Below are 13,455 nucleotides of genomic sequence, written 5' to 3' on the forward strand. Positions count from 1 at the left end.
GAAACCTAGTCGAATAGCTTGGTTGTGTTCATTCCGGTCTAAGCCATCTAGGAGAGAACACTTCCAAATGAGAAAGGGCTAAGCATTCAGCCAGAAGTGGAAACGGGGGAGAAGCCAGGCAATTACAAAAAAAGCATCTGAGGGGCTTCCCTGGTGGCGCAGTGGTTGGGAGTCCGCCTGCCGATGCAGGGGACACGGGTTCGTGCCCCGGTCCGGGAGGATCCCGCGTGCCGCAGAGCGGCTGGGCCCATGAGCCGTGGCCGCTGGGCCTGCGCGTCCGGAGCCTGTGCTCCGCGGCAGGAGGGGCCACAGCAGTGAGAAGCCCGCGTACTGCCAAAAAAAAAAAAAAGTGTTGTTTAAAAAAAGCATCTGAGAACGTCATTTCTGATGCTCACTTAAATTGCATACCAACGACCTGGAGTCATGATGCAGGAGTATCTACTGCAAGCTTTTCTGTACTCAGCCGTGTGACAGACATTCTGTTAGTGGTAACTATAGTCTCCATTGGCCTATTTTTCATGACATTATTTGTGCTACATGGAGCCATGTTTTCTATTTGCTTCCTCTTGTGACTATCTCCCACCACTCAGGAACTGAGATTATCTATCATAACCTTCTCTTCCATTTATGTGATTAACCAAGGGTTAAGTACACTTTTCAAAAAAGTGCTCAGATCGTCTTTTCATAATACACATTTTCCCTTCCTATAGATTAACGGTGCTCAGTCAGCTCATTTATAGGTCTTTAATGATTTCCCCATAAAAATGAAATTTCCGTTTAACCTTACCTCTCCAAAATAACACAAACTATAATTATTCAGTGTGTAGCATTTTCAATTTCTTCTAGCTTTGCTAGTTGTATGAAATGAAATACTAAAGCGTTGAACCAGAACTTGTGATTAGTTCCACATTGATCTTTTAAATATTATAGCTGACCTTTTAATGGAATGATAGAATGTGAAAGTTTGTATTTGCTAACAAGGATAAGGGGTACTGCTAAAAATCGTGTCGTTTTGAAATTTTATGTTTCTAAGATAGTCTAGTGTCATAAAATAATGGAAGCTGGCTATGTAGAAGTCTATCCATATGTTCTCAGGGCCTTGTTTAAAACAATATTCAGATGGAGTTTTCCACAATGAAATTGGAAGTATGAAGGCATTCTAGTGTGTCTTCCAAATGAATAAAAAGTATTTTTGAGAAATCAATATTAATTACTGAGGTCCCAGAAGCCATTTCTCTGGCAGATTTAAAAGGAAAGCTCTGGTAATACCTTGTACAGTCTGTTGCTGACATTATAATTATTCTCCTATTTGATAGGAGTGAATAATTATCATAGCAAATACTCTAATTTCCCATACACATAATTACACCCATTCACTGAAAAAAGGCAGGAATATAAGGTTTCCAATCACAGGGGAAAAAAAAGGGTTCTTTGTCTGAATAGTTTTTCCCTCCTACCATTCTGTAAAATCTAGTAGTGTGAACAAAAGAACAGTAAAATGTACTAGCCTAAAAAATATAATGGAATTATACATGCTTCTTAAGGAGGCCACAGCAAATCCTCTAAGAAAGGAAATTTTTGACTTAATAGTTGAGGAGTGAAAGTGACTAATCAAAGAAAAGATTTGAATCTGAAGTTCGGGGTTACAATCTATGGGCTGTTAGGAGAGGGCAAAAAATCAGACCAAACAAAGGCAATGGTAAGGGAAAAGAAAATGACAAACCGGGTGACATGTATTTTTGGGGTTTTTAAACCAAAGAAAATCTCATTACATTGTCCTCAGAGCAAAGACTGAAAGTTGTCACAGATACAGACTCTGCAAACCTAGAACTAGTGGCCAACTAAGGGAGAGGAAATAGTGGGAGGTCAATAGGATTCAGTTTAACTCAACAAGAATGTATTGGACACTTCTAGAATGCTCAGTGATGTGCTAACCTTCTGTGGGGTTTCATTACCAAGTGCAAGCCTCAATCTCTGCCTCAAGAAGAGGATGCTCTTTGAAGAGACAGGAGATAATTATATAGGAAACGCTTAGCAAACCATATGACATATTCACCTTAGCTTTTTAAAAATTATATTAAGGACACCAACGTATGAGATAAACCATAAATTAGGTGGGCAGTGAAGTAAGAGAGACAACAGAGCGGAGAAGGCAGAGCACCTGTTAACTTTTGTAGTCAGTAGAGCTGAAGTTCCAGAGCGGAGTGCAGAAGGGACAATAAGAGATCTTGGAATCCTCCACAATAAGGAGTGAGGAGAGAAATATAGTGACGCAAAGTTTGTAATGGAAACTAAGTCTGCTGAAGAAATCCATTCATTCTCCACTGGTCGTTGTGGGGTAAAGGTAGATAAGGAAAAGAGTGAGGATAAAATGGAGAATAAATAAATCTAGGGCCTCATGGATTGGTTCAGGGCTGGAAGTAAAAATCCCCCAAAGAACTGAAATTCTCCCCCTTCCTTGTATGAAATATGCTGTATCCACAGAACAGAAAAGAACACTTGAGACTTCGATCAAGTAGGAAGGAACTTAATAAAATTGACTTCTGAGAACCCCCAGAGGGATAGAATAATTAATAGCTACTGTTAATTGTGATCATTTAACATGACAACAGAGAAAGATCTGTGACCAGAGAAGGAAAAGGAGTCATTGACCTATCATAAAAGGACCCAGTGGTTGGGTAAATGAAGCTTTTTTCTAAGTAAAGTTGAAAATTCGGCCTTTTGATCGAATAAACTCAAGGAAGTGATTGGGGTAAGGGAAAGAGTGTGTCTGAATTTGGCAGCGGACAATGGAAACCAAGCTTCTGCTCACTTCATTACTCCATGTCTTACTTTCCTTGGTCGTCCCCCATAATCATCAGATATTCGAAGACTTGGAAGAAAATGATTTTCTGAGAAGCTTGTTGAAGTCAGAAAGTCAGTGAGCTAGAATATCCTAAGGAAGGCCTTTTCCAACTCAGAGAACCATTGCTAACGAATGACAGTAATAATAATAAAAAAAGGGAGCAGTCACTTCTGCCAACTGGTCCCTATTACAGTTGTCTTTCATTTCTGGGGTCCACCCTGAGGAGGAATCCTCTTGCTCAAACATTTAGATCCTGCTATCCTCCTGCAGATCTACTGAAACCTGCAGTTGTTCGGGAACCAAATGAAAACCAATGCCTCTGGGGTCTAAGTTTCATCACCTTTTTTCCCAGTTGTGTGATGCCCAATGTCATCTTTTAACATTGCCATTCCTGTTTTACACTAGCCAAGAAAACCACAACCTTACCCTCTTAAATCTACAGCTTCACCTACCTCACTGTCCCTACGGGGATGCCAAGTCGCCTTCATCCTTACATAGGATGAAATCCATACTATGACTAACCCCCAACATATATACACCCCCCTGACTTATAGATATTATGTTTCCCCTCATTATACTCTTTGTACCATTAGTATCTATGTTTTCCTTGTTGTTGTAGGAGAAGAGAAATTTTCCTCTACTCTCTTTGGTCTCTGGCTAGGCCTAAGAATTAAAATCATATAAGACAGAATAACAGGAGAGAAACACATTTTGTTGATTTTTTAAATTTTTATTTTATTGAAGTATAGTTGATTTACAATGTTGCTTTAATTTCTCCCATACAGGAAAGTGATTCAGTTACACACACACACACACACACACACACACACACACACGCACGCACACAGTCTTTTCCATTATGGTTTATTACAGGATATTGAATACAGTTCCCTGTGCTATACAGTAGGACCTTGTTGTTTACCTTGTATTGAATTTTTATGTGTCCACAGGAGGCTTCACAAGAAAATGAAGACCCAAAGAGGTGATCAGAGCAGGAAGCTTTTTCTACCTTTTAGATTAAAAAAAATAATAATCAATTTGTGAAGAATTGACAAGACAGAGGGGTGTGGACTAGGGGTAGTAAGTGGTGAAGAATACTAGTAAGATAAGGGTTAGTTTAACAAGGTTTGTTTGTATAGATTGCTTTTTTTATTTTTTATTTGCGGTACGTGGGCCTCTCACTGTTGTGACCTCTCCCATAGCGGAGCACAGGCTCCGGACGCGCAGGCCCAGCGGCCATGGCTCACGGGCCCAGCCGCTCCGCGGCATGTGGGATCTTCCCGGACCGGGGCACGAACCCGTGTCCCCTGCATTGGCAGGCGGACTCTCAACCACTGCGCCACCAGGGAAGCCTGGTATAGATTTCTTGGCCCGAAATTCTCTGTGTCTGGTGATAAGAATGTCTTCCTTCTTCCTGAGTATAAGGAGGACGTCTCTCATGTGAGGGTTTTATGACCTGTTTTGGGGAAGACGCAGGAAGGAGTTGGGGAAGGTCAGAGCAACCTCTGCTGTTTTCTCAAACTCCTTCAGCTTAAGATATCCAATATGCCAAGGTGCCATATTTAGGGGTAATCTGTCCTAAACCCCATCGCTGTGATTGTGGCTAATTTCATGGATGCCTGCGTGAGCATTGGATGTGAGAGTTGAAAGGGATCTTAACATTTTAGAAAGAGGTCCAAAGACAGTCAGTGTATTTCCCAAAGTTGCCCAGTAAAATAATGGGAGAACCAAAACGATAATAACCCAGACTACTAGCCTCTCCTGTGGTGCTTTCACAGGAATCATGGTGGTGAAATTCACGATACTTTAAAGTAATGAAAGCTGTGGGCTGTGGATCAATGCATAGCTTTCTGTCCCATTTTTTTTTAGCCGTATGATAATAAAATCAAAACTGCATTACTTTATACTGTGGATGCCGTATTACCACTTTATTCTTCACTTGTAGCCCTATTTGATAAGTCATAAAGATCGCTGACTATAAGAAAAAGACAACTTAATTTGCTCTCTTTGCAGGATACCATCATTTGTTATGATTTGTTCCCACATGCCTTTATAATCCGTATCAACCTTGACATACCCAACCTTCATTTTATTGTGCTTTTCTGCACAACCCACCCTGAAAATACTCCTCCCATAAAATACATATATGTATCTTTTTGATAAGTGATAAACATATAGATAATTTTTGCCTTAGAAAACGTAATCGTATGGAGTGATTCACCTGTGACACTTCCCTTTTAGAGCTCCTGTCTAGCATTGAGGATATTTTTAAGATCCTCCTAAGTGCCCATCTGTCTCCTTTACCCTTGAAATTACCCCCCGCCCCCTTTCCTTTATTTTTCTCCCTCACCCTTTCTTCCTTCCTCTCAATTATTTTTAAACCAAGCTCTGTATGTTTTTTTTCTTTTGCTCGTTTGTTAGAATAAAAGCTTTGTCTCTCTTGGGCGATGTTATCAGCACTGCAGATGTATATAGGGCGGCTTTTATCCTAGCGTCTCAAAATCTGATTCTGATTCTTCTGTTACAGCCAACAGTACGGGCTTTAAAAAAATCAATTCTTAAGTTCCTTATCTGTTTCTCTGCCTCTAGGATAACTGGATCTTTCATAACTAATGGGGATATTGAATTCAGGAAGCCTTATGGGGAAAATATATTGCAGTTTGTGTAAATAGCAAAAATGAGGCTGCAATTAGAGGTAATAACTATAGCTTAATTTAGACCCATTTTCATAGTGGCTTGATAGAAATCGGTTAACGTAGAGTTTTTCCATTAAAAATCAGTTTTCATGAAAACAGCAGTTTAATTTTGTGGCTGATGTGTGTTTGGTTTATGGACTTCTGAAGAAAAGAATCACTTGTCAATTTTAGGTTCTCAGTAGGTAGCATGAGAATCAGAATGGTTTTTCTGAATCTGGGTAATCTTAAAATGTTTCGGTATACAGTGTATGTTGATTGGTGAACACATGGCAATATCTGTGGCTGTCTGGATACCAATTAATAAGCAAATCTAATCAGATCTTGAAGTTTGGGGTGACTGGGTCTTACTGCCGTGCTTTATGTGTGTGTCACTGAATCAAATGTGCTTTTCTAATAGTCTTTTTACCTAAAATCTCCATGGCATAGTATGAGCTAGTTTGCCAGATTCCACATTTCTTGAATGAGTTCATATATTTTTTTCGTCAGTACCCAGGAATATTATTTAATCCGAGTGGCCTTCTCTAATGGCCTTTGTTCATTTCTCACTATCTTTTAGATTCTTTTATCATCCAAGAGAGTTAATATTTTTCCTGTGATCCTTTGATTATAAAATATTATTCAACAAGAATATTATAACTTGAACACATTTCAGGAAATCTTTCGAAACAGAAACATATAGTGAATACCTTTCTACTGTGTTAGCCAACAAGTTTGTTCAGGTTTTTCCATAAGGTGTTACGGGGAAACCCAAATGAACTTTCTGGCCAACCCAGTATAGAGTATCATGTACCTTTAAGCCTCATGTCAGGGTAGAATACCTCTAGATGAGTTGATGCCTGATGTCGTTCATTAAGCAGGACTTACACGGAATGCTTGGAGCATAGGTGGGAGGTACCACTCTTGCTGTAGTGCATGTTTCACCTGACACATGACCGTGCATGGTGGCACTAGAACTTTCACAGCACGTAAACTCCTCTTTCTAAATTCTTTGACTCTTCTGTTACTAACTTTGCCAGTAATATCACCCGTGAATGTAACTAGGGTCACCAAATATAATTAGACCTAGGATAGAGGTACTTCTTGGCTTTCTATCTTTGCAATCAAGTGTTAATGGCTTGATATTAACTCCTGACATTTTGGCACATCACAGATCAAGCCATCTGTTTAAGATCGTACTAGGTAATGGAACTGAAAAATTATGTCTTTCGGGCAGTCCAGCCACAGGGTTATATGCATTCTAGATGACATCTGTGATTAAGCTGGTCTCTCAGTTCTTAGATTAAAATGTAATTTAAAATGTTCTTCCCCTCAGTATTAACATATGATCTGCTTAAAAAGCACATTTTTGAGATTGTTAAAAGAAATACGTAACTACGATATTTATTTAATATATAGTGATCGTGAAAGACTAAAATGCTTATAGAATTTATCAAAAGTAACTTTATCAAATGATATAAGCTGTATAATTCCAGTTAGCCATATCTTATTTTTATATGGGACTTTCAAGATTTTGCAGTGCTTTTCTATATGTTGTTTTACTCATTCCTCACAATGATACTATGAAATTGGCTTGGGCGATTTTACTCTCCCCAATATGCAGAAGAAACTAGCTTAAAGCATATGTTTCAAGTTAAGTGGCTTGTCCAAACCTGCTTGACTAGCAAATGGTACAGTCTAAACTAGTAGCTGGTAGCATTCACCACACTCTTATTTAAATACCTTCCCATTCTGTTGTTGTTCAGCCTCTTAGTTCAGTTCTTTTTCCACACAGTAGTCAGATGATCTTTGCAAAATCTTCATCAGAGCTTATCATTTACTTGATTAAACCTTGGTAAAGCGTTACTGTTCTACTCAGAATATAATCTCACATCCTTAATAGAACCTTCTTCATCCCCCGGCTCCTTCTAGCTATATCGTATGGCACTCCCGTCCCCTTGCTCACCAGGCTCCAGGCACATTGGACTTCTCTTTGTTCTTTTCCTATGTAACTAAAGACTTCCCATTTGCTACTCATTCTGCCTACAGTGCCGATCCCTTCTCTTCCCCAGGTAACTCCTGGTCATCACAGAGGTCTCAGTTTATGTATGAATTCCTCAGAGAAGCCTTCCCCTAACGCACTGAACAAAGTCAGTTCCTCTGGCTGTCATCTTTCAGCAAACTCTTAATTATCCATCAGTTTATATTGATACATTTATCTGTGTGATACTTCATTTAGCACCTGCCATGTCCACTAGTGTGTAAGTCCACTGCAGTCAGGAACCACGTCTTTTGGTCTCATTGCCGGTCTCTTGCTCTGGTCCAGTGTCTTGCACATAGTAGCTGTTCAGTAAAAACTTACTGAGTGAATGAATGAATCCATGTGGGTGTGTACACAGCTCTTCTTCTAAGAAGAATTCTTTATTAAATTAGGAAATGATGATAGAACCTGTAGATTTTTCTCCATTTCCTGGGAACATACAGAGAGAAATGGCTTTTTGATACTTGAAAGAATTTAAGCAAGTCTTAGAGAAATTAGCAGGAGAGGAGTTTAAAAAAATAAAATGGATTACCCAGGGAAATTGTGGAGTCTCCTTTGCTGGAGGTTTAATCAGAGGATAGTAATTGAGGAAGTTTAAGTCTTTGTGAAGGCTATGAGATATAGACACGATCATTTGGTAGAACAAAGACTTGGAATTAAAATACCTTTCCTTTTGCTTTTATGTTTGTTTCTTTGTTGAGGTCCAATTCTTTGTTTGTGCCCAAAGAATGAAGGGGCTTTGGAATCCTACTCTTGATACAGTTTTCTTTTTCTTCACCATGATGTATAGCTCTGCTATAATATGACATATGTGTTCCTAAAAATCACTGCACGGGGCTTGTGGGAAAAATGAAACCAGGGACACAGTGCTCAAAAACTTTGTCAGTGACACAAAAAAAGATAGGCATCTAATATAAATGGCAGCTGAGTTTTACAATGTTAAGTGGTTAAGAAATATAGAAATAATACAATAAATATGGTACTTTACCTTGAAACAGACATGCAGTTTGCTTGTGGGAGCGGTCATGGGAAGGGCTGCAGCTTGTGAGTTATTGTGAATCAATGGAAAGAAGGCTGAGTAAAGTCAGAGGGCAAGTGGTACCTTCCGATATGGATGGGGCAGCTCATAACATCCGTGATGGACAGAGGTCACTGGTCCATCTATCTGTGATGTGTGCGATTGTGTATTTCTACACTAGCTTCAGCCGGGTGCAGTTTTCTGTGTTCACTTGTGTTTCTCATGATTGAGATTGGGCCTAAGCAAATGTGAGATTCGCATCATGCTCAAACTGTCCCTCTATTGCACTGTGGCAAATGTGTACTTTTAAAATAAGTGTTAGGAGGTGGTCCAAGATGTAGCGTAGATTTGGGGTGTCTGTGCAGGGAGGTAAGTTCAGGATCTTCCTCCATCGCCGTCCACAGAGGGTGCCGTCATTGTGCTCTCCCTCTGCTAAGCTCCCCGGTGCCAGTGTCTCCAGAGGAGAGTTTTCACACACATCTGGTGCCCTAGTTTTTGCATCTCGTATCCCAGTTTTGTGGTGGCACCCAGGGGACACCCCTTGAACACCTGGTTCTAAAGGCCAAGGGGCTTGCTTTCCTGGTTTCATGGCAGTGCAACAATCGGAGAGAGCGTTCTTGGCAGGCTACTGCCCCCAGCACACTGTACAGATAGCAGACCGAAACACCCGCAGTCTTTCTGAGAAGGAAGCCCATTTGTGTGTCCAGGAGCTTTGGCTGGAGGGGAGGCCCAGAGAAACGCTCTCAGGGAATGAAGGCTGGTGGACATAATCTTTACATTCTCCCTCTCCCTCACTCCAGCTTCCCGGCATTTTCCAGAAAGGAGCTCATATCCTTGTCTGGTGCCCTGATTTCTGCAGCAGCCACCAGGGGACACCTCTATATCAACTGGCTCTGAAAGCCAGCAGGGCTTACACTCATGGGTCCCACAGGACCATACCCAACAGAGAAAGTGTTCTTAAACAGCTACCACCTTGAGGACACAGCAAGCAGCAACAGACCCTGGAGCTCAGTCTGTCTGTGAACGAGGCCTATAAGCTTATCAGAACAGCTGCAATGTGAGGGGCAGGCTTCTAATTAAGCACACATCAGAGGACTGACTGTAAACCTTTTCAAAGGCCTTGGAAGGCGGGTGTTCTCTTCACTCTCTGTGCTGTGCTCCAGAGTGCCAGCATCTCTTGGAGGAGAGCTTTTACATGTGGCTGATGTCACAGATTTTATATCTGGTGACCAGTCCTTCAAGACAGGGAAAGGTAGGCGTTTCACCTAATACACAGAAACAAACACAGAGAGTCAAGCAAAATGAAGAAACAGAACAATATGTTCCAAATGAAAGAATAAGATAAGACCTCAGAAAAAACCTTAATGAAGTGGAGATTAGTAATCTACCTGATAAAGAGTTCAATGTAATGGTCATAAGATGCTCACCACACTTGGGAGAAGAATAGATGAACACAGTAAGAACATCCATAGCGGTAGAAAAATATGAGAAAATACCAAACAGAGCTGAGGATTACGATAACTAAAATGAAAAATACACCAAATGCATTCATCAGCAGACTAGATAAAGTAGAAGAAAGCATCAGTGATCTCGAAGACAGGACAAAAGAATTCATCCAAGTAGAGCAGCAAAAAAAAAAAAAAAAAATTTGAAAAAGGGAAGATAGCTTAAGGGACTTATGGGACAACATCAAGCAGAATAACATTTGTGTTTTAGGAGTCCCAGAAGGACCCCTATCACACAAATGTGAAACATGTCTACTTCAAGAAAAAAGAAAATATCTCAAACAATCTAACTTTATACCTCAAGGAACTAGAAAAAGAAGAACCAACTAAGCTTAAAGTTAGTAGCAGGAAAGATGTAACAAAGATCAGAGTGGAAATAGATGAAATGGAGACTAAAAAGACAATAGAAAATATCAATGAAACTAAGAGTTGGCTCTTTGAGAAGATAAACAAAATTGACAAATCTTTAGCTAGACTCTCCCACCCCTGCCAAAAAAAGAGAGAGGGCTCAAATAAGTAAAATAAGAAACAAAAGAGGAGACATTACAACTCATACCACAGAGATACAAAGGATCTTAAGAGATGACTGTGAACAGTTATATGCCAACAAATTGGACAACCTAGGAGAAACTGGTGAATTCTAGAGACATACAACCTTCCAGGACTGAATCATGAAGAAACAGAAAATCTGAGCAGACTGCTTACTAGGAAGAAATCGAATGAGTAATCAACAACCTCCCAACGAACAAAAATTCAGGACCAGACAGCTTTACTGGTGAATCCTACCAAACATTTAAAGAAGAATTAATACTAGTCCTTCTCAAACTCTTAAAAAAAAAAACAAAGAGGAGGGAACACTTCCAAACTCATTTTAAGAGACCAGCATTACCGTGATACCAAAACCATACAAGGACACCACAAGAAAAGAAAATTAAAGGGCCATGGCTCTGATGACCATAGACACAAAAGTCCTCAGCAAAATGTTAATAAACTGAATTCAGCAATACACTAAAAGGATCATATGCCATGATCGAGTGAGATTTATTCCAGAGATGCAAGTTTAGTTCAACACCTACAAATCACTCAACGTGATACACCATGCTAACAAACGGAAGAATAAAAATCATATGGTCATCTCAATAGATGTAGAAAAAGCATTTGACAAAATTCAACATGTATTTATAATAAATACTGTCAACAATGTAGGTATAGATGGAGCATATCTCAGCATAAGAAAGATCATATATGACAAACCCACAGCTAATATTATACTCAACAGTGAAAAGCTGTAAAACACAAAAATGTCCACTCTTGCCACTTTTATTTAACATGGTATTGAAAGTTTTAGCCATAACAATTAATCAAGAAAAAGAAATAAAAGGCATCCAAATTATAAAGGAAAAAGTAAAACTGTCACTGTTTGAGGAAGACATGATTTTATATATAGAAAACCCTAAAGACTCTGACAAAAAAACTTGTTAAAACTAATAAATTCAGTAAAGTCTCAGGATGCAAAATCAATATACAGAATTCTGGTGCATTTCTCTACACTAACAATAAACTATCAGAAAGAGAATTAAGAATAATTTCTAACAATTAAGAAATTAAGAATGATCCCATTTACATTTGCTTCAAAGAGAATAAAATACCTAAGAATAAAACTAGCCAATGAGTTGAAAGACCTATATGTTGAAAACTACAGGACATTAATGAATGAAAATGAAGACACAAGTAAATGGAAAAATATTCCAGTTCTCATAGATTGGAAGAATTAATATTAAAATGCCCATAGTACCAAAAGTAATCTGCAGATTCAATGCAATCCATGTCAAAATTCTAATGGCATTTTTCACAGTAATAGAACAAGCAATCCTAAAATTTGTATGGAACACAAAGAGCCCAAATAGCCAAAGCAATCTTGAGAAAGAAGAATAAAGCTGGAGACGACATGCTCAAATTATATTGCAAAGCTATGGTAATCAAAACAGTATGATATTGGCATAAAAACAGACACATAGACTAATGGAGCTGAATAGAGAGCCTAGAAACATAGCCACACATATATGGTCAATTAATTTATGACAAAGGAGCTAAGACTGTAAAATGGGAAAAAAGTCTCTTCAATAAATGGTGTTGGGGAAAATGGATGTCCACGTGCAAAAGAATGAAACTAGACTGCTACCTTACACCATACACAAAAATTATCTCAAAGTGGATTAAAGACTTAATGGAATGTAAGACCTGAAACCATAGAATTCCTAAAAGTAAACATACATGGTAAGCTATTTGACGTTAGTCTTGGTGATGATCTTTTGAATCTGTTACCAAAAGTAAAAATACTCACGTGGGACTACATCAAACTAAAGAGCTTATGCATAGCAAAGGAAGGTATCAACAAAATGGAAAGGCAACCAACTGAGTGGGAGAAAATGTTTGCAAATCATATATCTGGCAAAGAGTTGATATGTAAGCTGAGCCTGGAAGGAACCCTAGGCTTTGAATAGAGAGGGCTTTTGAAGCAGGAGGGAGAGCATGGTCGAAGGCACAGGATGTGGAGTATTTTTAGAGGACCTTGATTCATTTCCGAGAATGGTCTGTCTCATTCATGGTCCTCAGGAGAATTTTTTCTCCGTGAGTTATGCAATGGATCAAGTTTCATCTGGGTGATTCATGGTACAGAGTCATAGTGTCTGATTTATTTGGAGACTGAAGTATATGCTTCCCATCTTTCCCTTTAAGAATGTAGGTCCCTTATAAGCAGACATTGAGTCTTTGATTTTCATCATGGAATATTTATCCTTAACACATAGTGCTTAATGTAGTAACATCCATAACCATAATAGCATGACATGCTCTTAAAAAAAAAAAAAAAAAAAAAAAAAAACAGGTGGTAACAGCAGCACAACCAAAATGAAAAAGTCATAGCGTGGCTCAGTCTGTAATGTCAGGATCTGAGCTTGTGTGCTTTTTACCAGTTCCTGGAGTGCGTTTTTGAAGAACCATCTATTCTGGGTCATCCAGTCCCCCTTTTAATCTATGATGCCCATGTGTGAGGAGCTCACTTTCTAGGACTACACATAAAGAGGGTGGCTTAACCAATTTCTATCTGGGAAAACCTAATTGGGCAAATACAAAACTAATTCTTTAACCTTATTCTCATCAGCTTCATGGTATAATTAAGTGGAAGTTCCTGGTCCTTCTACAAAAATCAGTAGTGTTCTCTTTAAAGCATTTACCAGAGATTGAAAAGATGAAATAATCCTGAACAGGCACTAATGGACTTATCATTATTACTTGAATTCTTATTCATCTGCTAGTATTATTCAGTCATGAATCTTCATCTCTGCATAAGAAGCCACCTGGTTTAGTGGAAA

The 13,455-nt window shown here is 39.0% G+C and overlaps 1 protein-coding gene across 1 annotated transcript in view; it reads left to right on the top strand.

Moving 5' to 3' along the window:
- Window positions 1–13,455, top strand: part of NCKAP5 (NCK associated protein 5) — a gene marked incomplete at its 5' end in the record, with an annotated part of 911,020 nt that overhangs the window by 422,733 nt on the left and 474,832 nt on the right. The gene's annotated exons all lie outside the window — the stretch shown is intronic.

This window comes from Grampus griseus, assembly GCF_964374135.1.
Source record: "Grampus griseus genome assembly, chromosome: 7".
In the NCBI taxonomy this organism is placed as follows: Eukaryota; Metazoa; Chordata; class Mammalia; order Artiodactyla; family Delphinidae; genus Grampus; species Grampus griseus.